The 19771-nt window shown below is 41.1% G+C and overlaps 1 protein-coding gene across 2 annotated transcripts in view; it reads left to right on the forward strand.

The window, feature by feature from the left end:
• Positions 1-19771, forward strand: part of Pde4b (phosphodiesterase 4B) — a 580180-nt gene that overhangs the window by 251853 nt on the left and 308556 nt on the right. The gene's annotated exons all lie outside the window — the stretch shown is intronic.

The raw sequence follows: 19771 nt of genomic DNA on the forward strand, positions 1-19771 counted from the left end.
TCTCTTGAAATAAAAAGAAAATTGTGTTGCTTTTTTAAAATCCTAAATGAAGCATTTTTCGACTAGATCAGAAATTAATTAAAAATTTGAATTCTATGGACAGGTGGCAGGAAGCCTCCACCCTACTGACAAACACCAGAAGAAATGTCAGACAATGAGCATTCTCATCCAGGTGTGGTTTTTCTAGGACTAATTTTCGGGCAGGGGGATTTCTATTTGATGACTTATAACTCCCTGCTCCATTCTTTCTGGGTTTCTGCTAAATCAGAAAGTTTATCAAGAGTAAAGTTCTGGTGCCTGGTTCTAGTCAACATCCAGCACAATGCCTGTTATTGTGTCTTTGGTATCCAATTAAAGTATATTTTTCTTTGGACATCTTTCTGTTTCTTCCTGTTTAAATGATGCCACTCACAATGTTACTCCTATTTTGAAGTACACTTTGCGACTTATTTCTGTGTGATGAAATTCTAATCAAACTTTAATGCACAACTCAAATTATCACCATCTGATTCCATTATTTCTTTTTAAAAGTTTTTTATTTAATTAAAATATAATTGTATCATTCCCCCCAACTCCTCCAATGCCATCACTTTACTTTCAAATTCATGGCTTCTTATTCTTTAATTATCCTTATTACACATGCATTTGAATAAACACAAATGCTACCTGCTAAGTCCATTTAGTGTTGTTTGTATGTTTATTTTTTTAGAGCACATCACTTGAGATTAGATAATCATTTAGCAGGCACATCTCTGGGGTCAATGATTTTCTTGATTATTTAGTACTAATTCTTGGTACCATTTTGTCACATTTTATTTTGTTATTTGTGCATTATGCTAATTCCTAGATGGTGCTTATCATTATAATTCTTTTTTTCAGTAGAATTTACCCATTTATTTAGTGAACATTATACTTGAACATGAACAGTATGGAAATAAAATGGCTTAAACTTCATGATCTCCAAAAATTCAAGTCTGGGTTGAATGTGGTAGTTTATACTTGTAATCCCAATGCTTGGGATAGAAGCCAGCCTAGGCTACATAGTAAGTTTCAGGTCTCTAGGACATCCTGGGCTATTTAGCAAGATATAGTCTCAAAAACAAGCAAACAAATTCATAAAAAGAAAATAATAAAAGTCTAGTGAGGAAATACATTTCACATGCCTCTCTAAAATGGAATGGAATATGGAAATTAGAATTTCCTCCCTTGAAACTTGGATTTTTTTTGTGTGTGTGTGGTTTTTCGAGACAGGGTTTCTCTGTGTAGCTTTGTGCCTTTCCTGGATCTCGCTCTATAGACCAGGCTGGCCTCGAACTTACAGAGATCCGCCTGGCTTTGCCTCCAGAGTGCTGGGATTAAAGGAGTGTGCCACCACCGCCCAGCAGGATTTTTTTTTAAAGAATATTCTCAGTTTCAGCCCTAGCTCCTTGCCCATCCCACAGTGCTGGAGGCGGAGCCAGCCTGGGGCCCACAGCTAAATCTCTGTATGTTTCCTGGCTTCCATTCATAAATTGTATGGCTGCTGTGGGAACAGCAGAGAGCAAATAAAAACCAACTGTCCCCACAATTTAGGCTAAAGCTAGAAATAAATCCACTTCCTATATTTCATGTCATTTTTTCTCAACATGGGGAAGGCAGCTCTGTCCCTTTGGCTTCAGGCTCTGGTTATGAAGGTACTGTCATTGATATAAAGTGGAGTTCCATGGGGTATAGGATGGTGACATTGAAGTGCTTTGATGTTAGGTAACTGAAAAACCTGGATCAGAAAAGAAAAAAAGATTCTAGGAGGCAATGAAATATACTATTTAATTTTCATTGTCAGCTTGACTCAATTTAGAGTCGGATCATCCAAAAGACTGTGAGGCACACTGAGATGCACCCTTGAGAGAATTTCCAGGAAAGAGTAGCTAAGAGTGACAGGTGGACCCCTGCACACGTAGGCAGACCCCATGGGCAGGGACTGGAGGAAGTAGGAAGAGGAAAGAAGAATGCCACCCAAACACAGGGCAGCCCCAGTTCTCTGCTCCTTGTTTGCCATGGTGAGAGCTGCCATGCACCCTCTGCTGTCAAGAGGGACTGAAGGCTGAGAAACCACGAGCCAAAAATCAACCTAGCATCCCACAAACTGTCGGGGGAGGTGGGGAAGTTGGCCATGAGAGAACATTTTCCTCTTTGGGGGTATTATTTCCTATATGTGTGATTATTAAGAATCAGACTTAGATGGCCAACACAAAACAAATTCAACGCAATTTTTGGAGTTTTATTTTTTAAACCTTATAGGTCTTTTGCTTATAGTTATGGTTTTTGATTTTGTTTTTATGGGATTTGTCTGTGTGTGAACGTGTGTGCCTCTTCTTCCCTATGTTTCTGGTATTTTTTCCTTTGGTTCTTATCCTTTTCTGTTTGTTTGTGTTGCTCTATTCTGGTTTTAGTTTGTTTTAGGTAAATAAAATAAGTATAGTCTGTTTTCTAATGAGAGAGAAAGAAAGGGTGTAGATTTGGGTGAATGGGTGGTATAGCAGATCTGGGAGGAGTTGGGAGAGGGGAAGACCTGATCAGAATGTATTATATGAAAAAAAAAACCCATTTAAAAAAAGAAAGAAAAAAGAGAGAGGGCCAGATGGCAGTTATGGCACACGCCTTTAATCCCAGCACTCATTTGGGAGACAGAAGCAAGGAGACCTCTCTGAGTTCGAGGCCAGCCTGGTCTACAGAGCAAGCTCCAGGATAGCCAGGGCTACACAGAGAAACCCTGCTGGGGGAGGGGGGAGGAAGAATCAGACTCAGGGGCTTGAGAAATGGCTCAGTGGGTAGGTTAACTGGTTTCTTTTCCAAGGGACCTAAGTTTGTTCCCTAGCACACACACAAGGTAGGTTCTGAGCACCTATGAATCTGGCTTCTGAGGATCCCACATCTTCTGACTCATCTGACAATTGCACCTTTGTATCCATACACATAATTAAAAATAAAATAGAATACTTAAAAACAAAAACTAGATTTGCTCCCTTTTTACCCTAAAACTCTATGATACTTATTCTGTGCCATCTTATATTTATACGTGTGTGTGTGTGTGTGTGTGTGTGTGTGTGTGTGTGTGTGTGTGTGTGTGTGTGTTTGGGTGCTTGTGTGTACTGTTTTTTTTTTTGTGTGTGTATGTGTGTGTTTGTTTTGTTTTCAGTTTTTGGGTTTTGTTGTTGTTGTTTTTTGATAGGGTTTCGCTATGTAGCTTTGGAGCCCATCCTGGAACTTACTCTGTAGACCAGGCTGGCCTCAAACTCACAGCGATCTGCCTGCCTCTGCCTCCAGAGTGCTGGGATTAAAAGGGATATGCCATCACCGCCCAGCACACTGTGTGTTTTTAATGTTGGTTTGTACAGTGAAAGATATGTCTACACATTTCACAACTACACATTTATTGCCCTTAATAGTACCATTCTATGTTTCTATATGACTGCCAAAATAACTAGATAAAATGAAAAACTTAAAAGTTGAAACACTGTGTTTCTACAGACTCATTATTTTAAGTGATCTGTCTCATGTGTGTACAATACAACATGATTGTTAGTCTCTCTGGAGTCAGCTGCCTCCACCTACTCCTAATCAAGTCCGCAGGAGACGCTTCAGTGCTGAGAAATGGGAGTGGGGTTCAGTCTGTTAGTTGAGACACATGAGTACTCTTGTTGCTATGATTTTAGAGTCTATAACTACACAGAGGGAACACTCTAAGGGTGGAGGAGACAGCCCTGTAAGCTGGAGTGGGGAAAAATGGGTTTGGTGGTGTTCAAGAGAATGGCAAAGAGACAAAGGGAGAGAGTGGGAATCTGTTGGTGTTAATAAAGCATTTGAAAATAGCCTCCAAGTGTGCTGGGTACTCTAAGTTCATCTTGGCCAAGAAAGTCTAAATTTTTGTTTCTACCTGTGGGGATGGTGGATATTTAAGGTAGGGAGAATATGAACAGATTCACATTCCTATAGAAACAATTTTCATAAAGTATTGATCAGCAAATGAACTAGAAGATGGGAAACAAAAAGTGATTGTTGTCATGGAAACAGACATTCAGAGTCATGCTTTCAAAGAGATACCTTCTTGAATGAAGAATTCAAAGTTGCAACAACCTTGTTGTACAGTAGTTTTTAATATTTCTAAAGAGTTTTAAACATTTTGTCACACAACAATACGTTTTGCTTTTGGTTTTATATCATTTTCTAATTATAAAATTATTTTTTTAAAAACATGATGCAAGGGTGAAAACATCGTGATGAAGTCATTTTGTACACTTCATATATGCTATTTTTTTCTCAAAAGGAGAAATGGAATACAAGACTCCCAAATTCCATCACTTATTCAAACCTATTTTCTGTGTCTCTGTGGCTGGATGTCTTAGGAGAAGACAACAGAAGCCAGGCTATGAGCCAGCAGGTCCCAGGCTGCAGCCTTGAAGAGACCTAAGGCACTTAGAATCACAGCTTGGTCCTAGAAGCCCTGGAACTTCTGTGGAAGGTGTGAAAGGACATAAATAAAGCCACCTCACCCAGGAACATGAGTTTAAATGGCATTGCTTAAAAGTTTTGAGACTAGGGAGCAAGCCTTGGACAGGATTGATCCTTGCAAAATTGGGACTTATGGGAATGGATGGGCAGAGGCTCTGGGTGACAGGTACACATTTCGAGCAGTCTGACTGGAGTCAGAGGTTAGGCATGGAATTTCAGGATTGACAGTGCATAATGAGGTAAAACAGTTTGAGTAACAGGAAAAGATGGACATTAACACCTGCCAATATGCCTTGGGGTTAGTGGTGCTTGCTTGCTTAGGAGAGAGAGGAAAAAAGATTGGTTGCCTAGGTAGAGGCTAGTTTGGGCTGCCTAAAATGATTTGTCTCCAATGTCAAAAAAAAAAAAATACTAATCATTGTCACCAGAGACAGGGGTAGATTCAGGGAGGCCTTTAGGGAGGATTGCTTTAGCTGGGGATTGAGGCAAACCTGGACAACATTGGACACAATTAGACAATCCCTGGTCAAAACCAAAATAAAGCAAAACATTGACAGAAAATGAAAGAAAAAAAGTAAAAGAAGAAAAACCACAAACCAGTCAAGTGGCACCCTCCTATAATCTTAGGCTGAGGAAGGAGGATCACAAGTTTGAGTTAATTTTTTTAAACATAACTTGATTAAATTTTTAAGGTTTCATAACATAAGTAATTTTGATTAGTTTAAAGCCACCAAAGAAATGGACTTTGCATATCTCAGAAGCTGATAGATTTAAATTCAAGTCCTGACAGTTTACCTAAGGACTCAGCTTCGAATGGTAAGATACTTTTCATTTAAATCTTTATCTGTTGCTAACTTCTTGGGCAAAATGGTTCAGTTTTTGCATCCTCAATTCTGTCTACCAGAAAAACCTTAGTAAAACTCACCAGCTAGTACTGTAATAGGGAAGAAATGGTTCAATGTACAGTTTCCCCTCATGTTGGAATATTGGGAAATGACATACAGACCTTCAGGCTCCATTGCAAGTGTTCAGTCATCCTCTGTACTCCAAGGAGAGCCGTAAAGAGGTACATTAGGTGCTGGACTCCACACCCCAAAGGACCTGGCAAACCAAAGGATGCCACCAGTGGTAATCAAGCTCTTAATGGGGCTCAAATGACAAACCACAATAGTGACTTGACCAACTATGGAGATCACAAGCCAGCCAAAAGTGATGTCCATCTCTGTGAGAGTCAGGTAGCAAACTCAATCGGTAATGAGCTCTCTACTGGAGTCGATGACAACCACCATCGTTGAACAATCACTTTACGGGAGAAAGATGCAACATCCAATTGTGAAACAACTTGTTACTGTGGTCAAATGACAAGCTCTATAGGTCAGAATGTCTGTAGAGGTGAAATGACAGCACCCAGTGTGAAGAAAGCCAAAATCATCTGATGAGTTCCTTTAGTAATTAGACCCGATGTGGAACGGAGTCTTTTCCACTCCAAGTTCCTTTTTGGCCACAGGACAACCCCCAGAAAGCTTTTCAGTGTCCTCTTGACTCCAGGGACAGCTTCCACAGGAGAAGTCAGACCTCAAGTCCCAGAGCCATGGATTGCAGAAGAAGCCTCAGAGTTTGATGCTCCACTTTTGCACATAGCAGGGTTGTGAGAAATCCTACACAAATCTTAGCCCTTCAGAGCCCATATGAAGAAACACACTGAAGAGAAATCCTGGGTGTGCAATACAACTGGCTGCACATGGAAGTTCTCCCCATCAGGTGAGCTCACAGGCACAGAGGAGATGCACAGTGGAGAGTGGCCCCTCCTCCATGCAAGTGTGACAGAACCTTTGCAGGGTCAGATCACTGCAAGGTGATCTGAGAGGCCAAGAACAAGACTGAACCAACAGTGAACCTGACTGTCCACAAGGAACATCTTCCCTACTAACCTTAATTCTTCCTACCCAGAAATGTGTCAACTTACAGTAAATGCATAAAGCTGTTTGTGAGTGTAAAAAACTAAATAGTGATTATGCAACATTTATCATAATAGCTTAGGATGGATTATTTTGCATTTTGCAAAGGTGATCCTTTTGTTTTCCAAGAACTCACAGATATCTTCCTGTCTTTGATTCCTGAGTGCTAAGATTAAAGATGTGTTCCACAACATTAAGGTGCATCCATTAATATGCCTTTTGTTTAAGATAGTGTGAAGACATTGATATTAATGACATTTGCACATTGCATATTAAATTGTACCAAATAAGGCAGCAATACAAATATTAAGCAGTACAAATAACAGCAGCAATGCAAATAAAATAATAGGCCAAATTCTTCTTCCCTCTGTTTGGTATTTAAATTCTGCCATTCTTTTTAGTGTGTGATAATAATTGGTTGCTCTGTCAGTCAAATTCCTATGACTCAATGAAGCAGTTCTATTTACTACAGTTTGTTTGTAGTTTAGAGATAAGTAGAAGTAAATTGACTTCAATAAGCTGTTTCTGGAGGTATGTGGTCACATGACTAGCAAAGGAAATAGTGGAACTAACTCAATCAACAGCATATTTATTCTTTGCATTCTCTCATTAAGACAATTTTGTGAGATCACTTCAATATTGTGTGACTTATTTTATTCAGTTATATATATTAAAAGTCAGATTTACATTTTTCTCCTCAAATTCTTGACTGATATTTTTGCATGTTTTCTTCTATTAACATTTGCATATGCATGTGTTCTGCATCCTCCTGTATGGTTTATTCTATGAAATATACATATGCCTCTGGTACAGACATATTGGTATGTGGAGGGGGGCTCAGTCCCTGTGTGAAGCAAATTGGTTAGTGTGTCTACAGACATTTCTTTTTCCTACTAGGTGGACGATTTGTTTGAGATTTTTTTTCAGTTGGGATGTGGGAGTGCTCTTGTTACTATATATATTCTGTGACTTCACGTGGGGAAAGCTTTGATGGTGGAGGGAACAGATTTATTAAGCTAGAAGGAAAAAAATATACTTCGTGTCCAGGAGAACAAAGAAGAAGGGGTGGAGAGAATGGGGATTTAGGGTTGGTTGTAAAGTGTAAGTGAAGCAAAATGTGCCAATAAACCCTGTAGATGAATTTCTAAATGGTCTTATTAAATAAAAAATACAGAGCCAAATACAGGGGTGAAGGCCTTAGAAAGTTCAGCGAAATAGGGAAAGCCACCAGCCAACCTTACCTCACCCACTCTGCAGCTTCCAAATGCGATTTACTTCCTGTCTACCCACGCCTATATGCCTTGCTGTTCTGCCATCTGATTTGTTCTCTCCATTCAGCTACATCACTTCCTCTTCCTACCCAGCTCTGTCACTTCCTGTCTGTCTGTCCAGACCTCCAGACCTCCAGGGTTAGCTAGTTTTGTAATTTAAGGCATGTGCCACCACACCTGGCTCTGTTTCCAGTGTGGCCTGGAACACATAGAGATCCTGCTTGTCAAGTGATAGGATTAAGGACATGTGCTACTGCTGGCAGACTTTTTTGTTTACTTATAATGGCTGGCTTTTTTCCTTTGATCTCCAGGCAAGCTTTATTTATTAAAGCTCAAATAAAATATCACCATGAAACCCTGTGAAAATAGCCCCAGAGTGCTGACTATTCTACTTTCTGCTTAGGTAATAATGTTTAAATTCTGTCTCAACTGTGGGTAAGGAGTGTATGGATTCCAGGGAAAAGGTTCTACAGATTCACATTTCCATAGGAAAAGTTTATATCAAATGTTGATAAGGAAATTAGTAGGAACAAAGCAAAAACAAACAAACTAACAAACTAAAACAGTTGCCATGGAAACAGATAACCAGAGCTTTGCATCATAGAAACTTCTTCATAGAAGTGAAGAACAAAAACTGCTCCAACATGTTTGTGTTTTAACTTTCCTGTTTCTAAGAAGTTAAAATAATTTTTGGAGAACAGGGAAGTTGTATTCATGGAAATTTAGGGGTTATTCTTTACTCTTGACTCTATAAGTATACTTAATGACCAAAAAATCAATTTCAAATATGCTGTAGGTGTAAAAATTCCAAGATGAATTTCAATTCATACATGCTTATTTTTCTCCTAAAGGGAGATTGGAATACAGGAACCCAAAGCTCATAAATTTCTCATTATTTCCTAACTCTGTCTAGACAGCATGGTGATTAACAGGAAGCCATGAACTATGCCTACACAACATCTCGGGCACTTAGCTTAACAGCCTGGACCTGAGAGCCTGTGAACTCCCATGGACAGAGGAAGAGGGCCATACAGGGCTAGGTCACCAAAGGGCTATCACAGTGTCAGTTCCAAGGAGGAAAGGGTAAGAATGATGTTGGTATAAACATCTAGGAACCAGTGGACAAGCATGTGTCATTGGACAATGCAGATATTTTATAACAGGCTCTGTGGGGGTGATGAACAGACAATGTGAGCTCCTGGCATAACTTGGAACTGTCTGATGGCACACATGTGATTCCAAGAGTGTCAGTTCTTAATGGGGTCAAGCAATCTTGGAGTAGGGAAAAGAAGACATCAAAAACTGCCATTATGGGATGGGAAGTAGTCGTTTATGGCTGCAATACCGTAGGCAATCAAGAGGCAGAGGGACTGGAGTGTGAGTTAAATATGGTGAAAAACACCAGCTATTCTCCAGACCAGCACCTTAACCATAGAGCCACTGTGACTCCCAACACATGCCATTCTCACCAACAATGACAGTATTTCTAAAAGAAAGGAATCATAAGGGCAAAAATTGACTTGAGCTCAGCAGTTGTGGGCAACCTGCTCAACACAATGAGATCCTGTGTATAAACAAAATTTTAAATTAAAAATACAAAACAATAATAAACAAAACAAAATAAAACACCAGGCTCAATAAATCTTACTTATAATCCTAGGCTTTGGCAGGAGGTTCCAGAATTGGAGGTGAGCCTGACATAAAGAGGGAGACCATTTATTAAAAAAACAGATCAACTATCAATAACAAACCTATGTTTTCAATGCTAATGTGATCATATGAATGCTGTTTTTCATACTATCAGTAATTTGGTTAAAAGTACAGTTGTTAAGATCATGAAATCTGCATATCAACTGCTTATTAGGACTAGAAACTCAGGTGTTCTGGGTTTACATCAGATCTCAGAGAGCAAAGGAATAAAATCCGCACCTGTAGCAATCTCTGTGGGGGCAGCTCTCTACAGTTTCTGCATCCTCAACTCTCTCATGCAGGTCAAGCACAGGAAACCCTGCACTGAGGCTGGGATATGGATGTAAAGTGCAATGTTGAGTTTCACCTCACAGTGGCTTTTCAGGAAATCACAGCATGGAAGTCCTGAGTCTTTGGCTAGGTGACTCAAACACCCTCTGCTTTCCAAGTGATTGTGGGAGGAGCTTAAGAAAATAATCCAGATGCTAGGCTTCCCCCTCAAAGGCAGATTAAATAAAACTTGTCAAGGAAGGGGAATCTTCATGGCCCATCAACCTATGAGACGTGGAAATTCCTATCCTGGGTGTTTACACAGGGACTCATTTCCTGAGAACAAAACTGGTTTGAAGCCTGGTTGTATAGCTAGTTCCTTTGGCCCAACTGTGTTCTTATTCTGCACCTTCAACTTTCAAGGAAGATCAAAGTAAAACCAGGTAACTCCTTACGACTGTGATATGGAAGAAAAGATCCAAAGTGCAACTTCCTCTTGTTGGACTTAATGACTTCAAGGAATTCCTGGGTCCTTTCCTGGGTCATTCAATCACCTGCATTGTAAAATCTTGGGAGAAGGAGCTTCATCAAATCTTCTGGATTTGAGCTTTAAAGCATAGGGTGTGGCCAACCAAGGCCTAGACTCTGTAGCCCCGCCCACTTCCTACTGAGCTTTCTATAAGAAGACTCCAGACTCTAGAGCTGGGTGCCTTTCTCCCAGGCCACCTTCATCACGGCCTGTGCAGGTCTGAAGCCCTGGCCTCCAGCTCACATTCTAGAGCTGCTTGGGTCTACCACCTAGCCTCTGTCTGTCTTTATATTGGACTACTCTTAAGGACTTAGGCTCTCAGAACTGAAAAACCTAGTTCAGTACCATGTTCTCCTAACCCTGAATAATTGAGGAACGTGAGGAACCCCAGGAGGTCATCTCAGACCCATGTAAGGACCCAGGGAGAAACTCCAGGTGATTATCAGCCAGGGTAATGCACTCCTCCGACTACCCCTGTGGAGACAAGCCAGCTTGTGTCAGCTCAGAGACAAGTATTACCTATTAGGAATCAAACTTTGATAACATCTGGATCTTGTAGCACCTCTAGGAGAGCCTTCACCCAGAACTCAAGGCCATACCTCAGAAAAGACATGGATTTCCAATGTGGAGAGCCAAGTGAGACCACTTCTTCGTACCAGCAAGTTGTGTCTGCTGACCAGAACAAAGCCCCAGCTGACTCACAGCTGATGGAGCTCAACACCCAGGAGACCTCCCTCTCTGATTCCCAGGCAAGAACATTCCCTGACAGCAAGGAGACAGTCTACAAAGAAGGTGGTCAGGTGACGACCTTGACGGGGAATGAGAGTCTCGTGAGCCAGAGTGCTGCCTTGTATGAAAGACAGAGAATCAGCCCTGGTGAAAATCAAGATTCTACCTCTGGAGGGCAGCTGGAATCTCTTGAAGGGGGTCATGTGAGTTCCTTCAGTTGTGATCAGTCTTGCGATATGGACCATCTAATTCCTTCTGTATTTGACCAGACCACCCAGGGGAACTATCAAGAGATACCTGTCATCGGGGACCAGACCTTTGCCTGCAGTCAGGTGCCAACCAGAATGGGTGAGCAGTTTCCCAATGAGGGTCAGATGACAGCTCCCATTTATAGCCTGGCCCCCCATCCCAGTCAGGTGATAACCCCCTCTTCTACCCACACTCTTTGTGGAGATAAGAAGATGATTCTAAGTCGTGACATGACCTTATTTCAGGATCACTTGGTAGCCATTAAAGGATATCAGACCTTCTATAAACATCCAATGAGAGACCCCATTAGTGCCCAGATAAACCACTATGGCCAGCTGGTATCTGCGCATGGCCAGAATGTCTCTACAGGTCAGGGGACAGTACCCAGAGTTGAAGAAGGCCTCCATCCTCAGGTGATTTCCTTTAGTGGAGGGGATTCCTCACTTCATTCAGGTGTTCCTTTGGCCTCAAGACAACCTCCAGAAAGTGTGTCAGTTTCTGCTTCTGTCCAGGGAGAACTTCCCCAAGACAGTTCATACTTCAAGGCCCAGAAAAAGACTCACAACGTGAAGCCCTATTTCTGTGCATATGGTTATTGTGAGCAATCGTTCTCAAAGCCTTCTCTCCTCAGAAACCATATGAGAACACACACTGGGGAGATGCCCGATGCCTGTAATTACCCGCGATTCAATTGGGAATTCACCGATTTAGATACGCTAATCCGACACAGGAGACAGCGCACTGGGGTGGACCCCTACTTGTGCATGTACTGCAACAGAAGTTTTACCAGACTGGACAACCTGAAGAAACACTGGAGATTGCACTTTTAAGCTTCATCCTGACTGGAAACTGGCCCAAAACAATACCTTTCCTAATAAAATTCCCTAGTATTTCTTCTTAACAGCAATTTTGAGAACCCCTATTAGATGCTATTGTTTATAAAAAGCTAAACTAATAAAAGTTATAAATATGAGGCATTTAATATAGGAGCTAAGAATCAATTATTTTGCATATGTGAATCTTTTAAATTACCATTTAGGAAATTTTTATTTGGGTTATTAGAATGCATACTAACTACAATAATACTAATATGTTTATGATACTACAGTGAAAGAGGCTCAATATTTCTCCAAACACTTTTTTGGGACTTTAATTTTGCCAGCCATTTGAGGTTGGAATACTACATGCTTGTCCTGGCAGTCGACTTCCTATGAGCAGGGGATTATTGTATTTGGTTCAGTGTCTGTGGTTGAAAAATAGGCAGAAGAAACCCTTCTTCCAGAGGTTGTTTCTGAGGGGGAAGCTCACATGATGAGCAAAAGCAGGCACCACTGACTCCAGAAACAGCTCTTTCTTGTTCTTCCCATCAGTCATTTCAGGTGAACTTTCTTCTTATGGGAACCATTTTCATACACTTGTAACAGGTAAAAGCTACATGTACTTTGTGTTATTTCCACCACCTCAGCTTGATTCTTTCTAAATGCCTTTTTATATTTCCATTGAAGTGTGAGTTTTGGTGTGAGTGTGTGCATGTATTAGTTTACTCAGTGAATCTCTACGTTTCACACCTAATAGGATCCTTTCACTTTTCTGCACTATGTGAACAGCCAAAATTACCAGATGAAACAATGTGTCTCATCTTAGAAGTTTGTAATTTTCCCTTGTAGCTTTCAGTGATTTGTTTCTTGTGTATGGAGCAGGATAGGAGTATGAAGTATCTGCCTATGCCTAATCATGTCCAAGACAGTTAGGTTCAAGGTTTTGTTTGTTTGTTTGTTTGGTTGGTTTTGTTTTGAGACAAGGTTTCTCTGTGTAGTTTTGCTGCCTGTCCTGGATCTAGCTCTGTAGACCAGGCTGGCCTCGAACTCACAAAGATCCACCTGGCTCTACTGGGATTGAAGGCATGTGCCACCATCGCCCAGCTGGGTTCCAGGTTTCGTGAGGGGCTTAGTCACTAAACCAGAACAGTAAAAGGTCCACAGATATTTTTCTCTTTCTGGAGGACAGGTCTGTTTGGATTTTTAGAGAGTATACACCAGTACTCTTGTTGCTATATACAATTTTAGATACAAGAGGGTAGGTTTTGTGGGTCCAAGAGACAAGTCTGAAAACAGCTAGTTAAAGGGATGGATTTTGATCCTGGGATCACTGAAGGGAGAAGTATGGAGGATGACACACCCCATTGGAAGGGAGCCCCAGAGTGTTGGCCAGTCTAAGATCATTTGATCAGGAGAATCTAAAGCTTTGTCTCACTGCCAAAAAAAGGTGAACAGACACAAATTGCAGTAGAAGCAATTCATAAAATCTCAAATATTAAATTAATTAGGAGGGAGTAAATAGAGATTGCTGCCATATGTACATGTGCATTCAGAGCATGCATCTGGTAGGTATCTTCAGAAATCCATATACAATACACTGTTGTAATTTCTTTTTACTGTCCATAAATAGTTAAAATACTTTTTTTGAGACTGGGGTATGTTGCAGTCATAGGATTCAGAGTTGATTCCTTACTCTTGATTCTATAAAAATATTTAATGATCACAAGATCCATCAAAACCAAGTAAAGGTGTCAAAAGTTCATGACAAAGACATTTTAGACAAGTCAAATGTTATATATATTTAAAGAAAGCTTAGAATACAGAAATCTGAAGTCCACCACAAATTCAAGGTCATCATCTGAGTCCATGTGGCTCTATCCCTCGAGATTGAAGAAAGAGCCAGGCAATGTGACTCCACCCCATCACAGGCACTTAATAATCTGGTCCTGAGATCCCTGAACTCCCATAGAAGCAGGGAATGGGGTGCTCAATGCCAGTTCACCAAGGGCCACCACAGGGTCTGTGCACCAGAGGAAAGGGGTGAAGTGGTGATAGTGAAAACACACAGAAAGCAATGATCACTCAGGTCTTTAAACAGTCCAGGACATTGTAGAGTTCGGCACTATGGCCATGTCTTTTAGAACTGGTCCTGGTAGTTTTGATGGACATAGACTCTGGGCATCTGGCATAGACTTGGAGATGCCCTTCTTGTGTCACCAGTCACATATATAAATCAAAGAGACTCAGTCCTGATGTGGTCAAGCAGGTTTAGGAGGGGTACCTGGGTTTCAAAAAAAATGCCACCATTTGCTCGGAGTCATGGTAGATGGCTGCAATACTGTGGGCAATCAGAAGGCAGGGGTAGAAAGACTGGAATGCAGTTTGGGTCACAGAGGGTGACTGCCTCAAAACTCCAAGCATTCTCAGAATGAAAGTATCCCTAGGCACAAGGGAGCCTGAGCAGGAGGATTGCTTGAGTTCAGGAGTTTCTCGGTGTAGCTTTGCGCCTTTCCTGGATCCCTCTCTGTAGACAAGGGTGGCCTCGAACTCACAAAGATCTACCTGCCTCTGCCTCCCGAGTGCTGGCATTAAAGGCATGCACCACCACCACCCAGTGAGTCCAGTTTTTTTTTTCCAACCTGGGGAACCTAACAAGGTCATTTGTCCATACATAATAAAACAAAAAAGGAAATAAATAAGTGATTTAATTAATTAAACCTAGGACCTGGTGGCTCTCCACTGTAATCCTAGGTTGAAGCAGGAGCATCCAGAATTTGCTTTAAGCCTGGCCTAAAGAAGGAGTGCCTGTATCAAAAATCAGATTAATCAGCAAATGAAAAATTCTATTATCAATGCTAAAGTGACCCAAAAGAATTCTAAATATTTCATACCAGGAGTAATTTTGATGAAATTACAGCTGCCAAGGGGCTGGGGTTTATATGGCCCAGGAGCTAATTAGATCTAGAAATCACATCCTGAGTGTTTACCCTGGGATTCAACTCCTGAGGGAAAAATTGTCTGGTTTAATATCTGGATCTGTAGCTAATTTATTTGGCCCACTGATGTTCTGTGTCCCTACCTCACCAAAGAAGAGAACAGTAAATCACCACAACTACAGTGATGGTGTGGATTGATTGATCCAAAGTGCAGTTTCCTGTTGCAGGGACTTACAGAAATGACTTCAAGGAAACCTGGCTTCTTGCCAGGTGATTCAGTCATCCATTTAATTCTAAGTTCCTGGAGAAGCTTAATTAGGAACTCTAGCTATGAAGATCCAACCATACAAAAGTCATAACCTACTGAAGGCTGAACTCTGAAACCCTACCCCCTTCCCAACCAAGATTTTTTAAAATGGACTCCAGACTCGAGCTGTGTGAGTTTCTCCCAGTCAATCTTCGTCTTGGCTCCTGAAGGTCTGACACCCTGGCCTCCAGCTCACCTTCTCACTGCCTTCTGGTCTGTCTCCTGTATATGACTACATTTGAGGAACTAAAGCTCTCACAGCTGAGAACTTAGGTGAGCAAGAAGATATTGTCCTTCCACAGCACAATTGGGGTAACTAACTGAAGAGTGTCTCCATGGCTTCTCTGGGTCATGTGAGTACCACAGAGAAAGCCCACCTGAATAAAGTCCACAGCCATGCGCTCCTCTCATTGCCCATGTGGGAACCATCCAGTTCATGTCTGCTCAGAGCCATGTAAAACCTATGCAGAATCAAAGAGTGATGACATTTGGATATTGTAGCACCCATGGCTCATCATTTACTAGAAACACAAGACCACAAACCGGAAGATTCAACAATTTCCAACTGGAGAGCCAATTGAGACTGTTGTATTGAACCAGCAAGTTGATATCTGCTATCAGACTAAATCCAAACAGGCTCTCAGTTGACAGAGCTCAACCACACCCCTGAGAACTCCCCCACTGATTCCCAGAAGACAGCCATCCCCAACAGCAAGGAGACAGTCAACAGCGAAGTCAGACAAAGGAGACTGTGCTTACTAACAAGAATCATGTGATCCACAATAATCCATATATGGAAGTAAGAGGATCAGTGAGTGAAAATCACATGGCTGACTGTGGAGGGCAGTTTGTAACTCTTGGAGGGGCCCATGTGATGCCCTCTAGCGGTGAACAGTACCCATCTAAGGACCATCTAATTACTTCTGAGTATGACTAACTAGAGCTTCAACTCAAACTAAAAGCAAACAGAAAGTGTAAGCAGAATCCTTAAGGAGTTCAGATGACAGTTCCCTGTAGTATGGGGCTCAGATGACAAACCATGTGGTGACCTGACCCACTTTGGAGATTACAAGCCAGCCGAAAGTGGTGTCCATCTCTGTGAGAGTCATATAACAACCTCAGTTGGTGATGAGATTCTCTGCTGGAGTCAGATGACAACCACTGTCATTGAACAATCACTTTACGGGAGAAAGATGCAACACCCAATTGTGAAACAACTCGTTACTGTGGTCAAATGACAAGCTCTATGGGTCAGAATGTCTGTAGAGGCCAGATGTCAGCACCCAGTGTGAAGAAAGCCAAAATCTTCTGATGAGTTCCTTTAGTAATTAGACCCGATGTGGAACGGAGACTTTTCCACTCCAAGTTCCTTTTTGGCCACAGGACAACCCCCAGAAAGCTTTTCAGTGTCCCCTTTATTCCAGGGACAGCTTCCACAGGAGAAGTCAGACCTCAAGTCCCAGAGCCATGGATTGCAGAAGAAGCCTCAGAGTTTGATGCTCTACTTTTGCACATAGCAGGGTTGTGAGAAATCCTACACAAATCTTAGCCCTTCAGAGCCCATATGAAGAAACACACTGAAGAGAAATCCTGGGTGTGCAATACAACTGGCTGCACATGGAAGTTCTCCCCATCAGGTGAGCTCAGAGGCACAGAGGAGAAGCACAGTGGAGAGTGGCCCCTCCTCCATGCAAGTGTGACAGAACCTTTGCAGGGTCAGATCACTGCAAGGTGATCTGAGAGGCCAAGAACAAGACTGAACCAATAGTGAACCTGACTGTCCACAAGGAACATCTTCCCTACTAACCTTAATTCTTCCTACCCAGAAATGTGTCAACTTACAGTAAATGCATAAAGCTGTTTGTGAGTATAAAAAACTAAATAGTGATTATGCAACATTTATCATAATAGCTTAGGATGGATTATTTTGCATTTTGCAAAGGTGATCCTTTTGTTTTCCAAGAACTCACAGATATCCTCCTGTCTCTGATTCCAGAGTGCTAAGATTAAAGGTGTGTTCCACAACGTTAAGGTGCATCCATTAATATGCCTTTTGTTTAAGATAGTGTGAAGACATTGATATTAATGACATTTGCACATTGCATATTAAATTGTACCAAATAAGGCAGCAATACAAATATTAAGACATAATAAAAGCATTATAATAAAATAATCAGCCAAATTCTTCTTCCCTTTGTTTTGCACTTAGATTCTGCAATTCTTTTTAGTGTGTGATAATAATTGGTTGCTCTGTCAGTCAAATTCCTATGACTCAAGGAAATAGTTCTATTTACTGCAGTTTGTCTATAGTTGAGAAATAGGCAGAAGAAAGCCTACTTCAATAAGCTGTTTCTGGAGGTGTATGGTCACATGGCCAGCAAAGTAAAATGTATGACTAACTCCATCAACAGAATTTTCTTTGCATTCTCTCATTGAGACAATTTGGTGAGGCCACTTTGGTCCTGTAGGACTTATTTATCCATTTTTCTCAAATCCTTGACTATGATATTTTTTGCATGTCTTTTTCTATTAATATTTACACACATGTGTTCTGCATGCTCTTGTATGGTTTATTCTATGAACTCTACATATGTCTCTGGTACAGACATATTTGTATATGGAGGTGGGGTTAGGGGTGGCCTCAGTCCCTGTGTGAAGCAGATTGGTTAGTGTGGCTACAGATATTTCTTTTTCCCATTAGGAGGAGAGTTTGTTTGAGATTTTCAATTGGGATGTGGGAGTGCTCTTGGTACTGTATATATTCTGTGACTACAAGTGAGGAAGTCTCTGTTGGTGGAGGGGACAGATTTATTAAACTAGGAGGGAAAATAGACTTGTTAGTGTCCAGGAGAACAGAGAAGCAGAGGTGGAGAGAGTGGGGATCTAGGGTTGGTTGGAAGGTGTAAGTGAGGCAAAAAGTGCCAATAAAACCTGTGAAAATAGTCCCAGAGTGCTGACTATTCTACTTTCTGCTTGGATGATAATGTTTAAATTATGTCTCAACTGTGGGTAAGGAGCATATGGATTCTAGGGACGAGGGGAACAGATTCACATTTCCATAGGAAAAATTTACAAGTATTGATGAGTGAGAAATAGAAAAACAAAACAAAACAAAACAAAAAATGGCTGCCAAGAAGACAGATAACCAGAGCCAAGCATCTGAGAGACTTCTTCATAGAAGTGAAGAATTGAAAAGGGCTACACCATGTTGTACTTCCCTTTACCTGTTCCTAAGAATTTAAAATTATTCATTTTTGTTTTGGGGGAGTTGGAGAGTTGATATTTTTGGTTTTTAGAGACAGAATTTTCTCTGTGTAATACCTTTATCTGTTTTTGAACTTGCTCTGTAGACCAGCCTGGCTTTGAACTGATAGAGATCTGCTGCCCAGGACTCCTAAGCCCTGGGATTAAAGCTGTGGGCTGCCACAGTCCAGCAAAATATATTTTTGCAGAGCGGGGAAGTTTTATTTATAGGAATTTAGGGGTTGCACTTTACTCTTGATTCTATAAATTTATTTAATGACCAAAAAAATCAATTTCAAATATAGTATAGGTATAAAAATTTCAGGATGAAGTACTTTCGTTCAATTTATATATGCTATTTTTTCCCTAGGGAGACTGGAATACAGGAACCCAAAACCCATAAATTTCTCAAAAATACTTTCTGACTCTGTTTCTGGACAGTGTGCAGATTAAGGAGAATCCATGGCATATGCCTACACAACATTTCAGGCACTTAGCTTAACAGCCTGGACCTGAGAGCCTGTGAACTCCCATGGACAGAAGGAAAGGGATGTACAGGGTCTCGTCACCAATGGTTAGCACAGTGTCTCTTTCGAAAGGGTGAGAATGATGTTGGTGTAAACATCTAGGGACCAGTGGACAACATGTGTCATTGGACTGTACTAATATTTTATAACACCAGGCTCTATGGGAGTGATGAACAGAAAAGGTGAGCACATGGCATAATTTGGAATTGTCTGATGACACACAACTGATTCGAAAGGAGTAAGTTCTTAGTGGGATCAAATAGTCTTGGAGGAGGGAAAAGAAGACATCAAAAACTGCTACTATGGCCTGCAATACTGTAGGCAATCAAGAGGCAGAGACGAAGGACTGGATGGTAGTCTGGGTTATATATGGTAAAATACACCAGCCATTCTCACCAGCAGTGATAGTATTTCTAAATAGGAAGGAGGTTGAAGGGCAAGGATTGGATCAAACTCAGAAGTTGTGGTCAGATTGGACAACACAATGGTATCTCAACATTTTATACACAGCATTCTAAAACCATAAAACAAATGATCAAAAAGGAACAAAACAAAACACCAGGCTCCATAAGTCTCACCTATAATCTAGGCTTAGGTAAGAGGTTCCAGAATTGGAGGTGAGCCTGACATAAAGAGGGAGACCATGTATTAAAAATCAGATCAACCAATAAGAAAAAAAAACTCATATCAATGCTAATGTGATCATTTGAATGCTCAGTTTTTCATACTATCAGTAATTTGGATAAAGTGCAGC

The sequence above is a fragment of the Peromyscus maniculatus genome, chromosome 2 (assembly GCF_049852395.1).
Source record: "Peromyscus maniculatus bairdii isolate BWxNUB_F1_BW_parent chromosome 2, HU_Pman_BW_mat_3.1, whole genome shotgun sequence".
Lineage (NCBI taxonomy): Eukaryota > Metazoa > Chordata > Mammalia > Rodentia > Cricetidae > Peromyscus > Peromyscus maniculatus.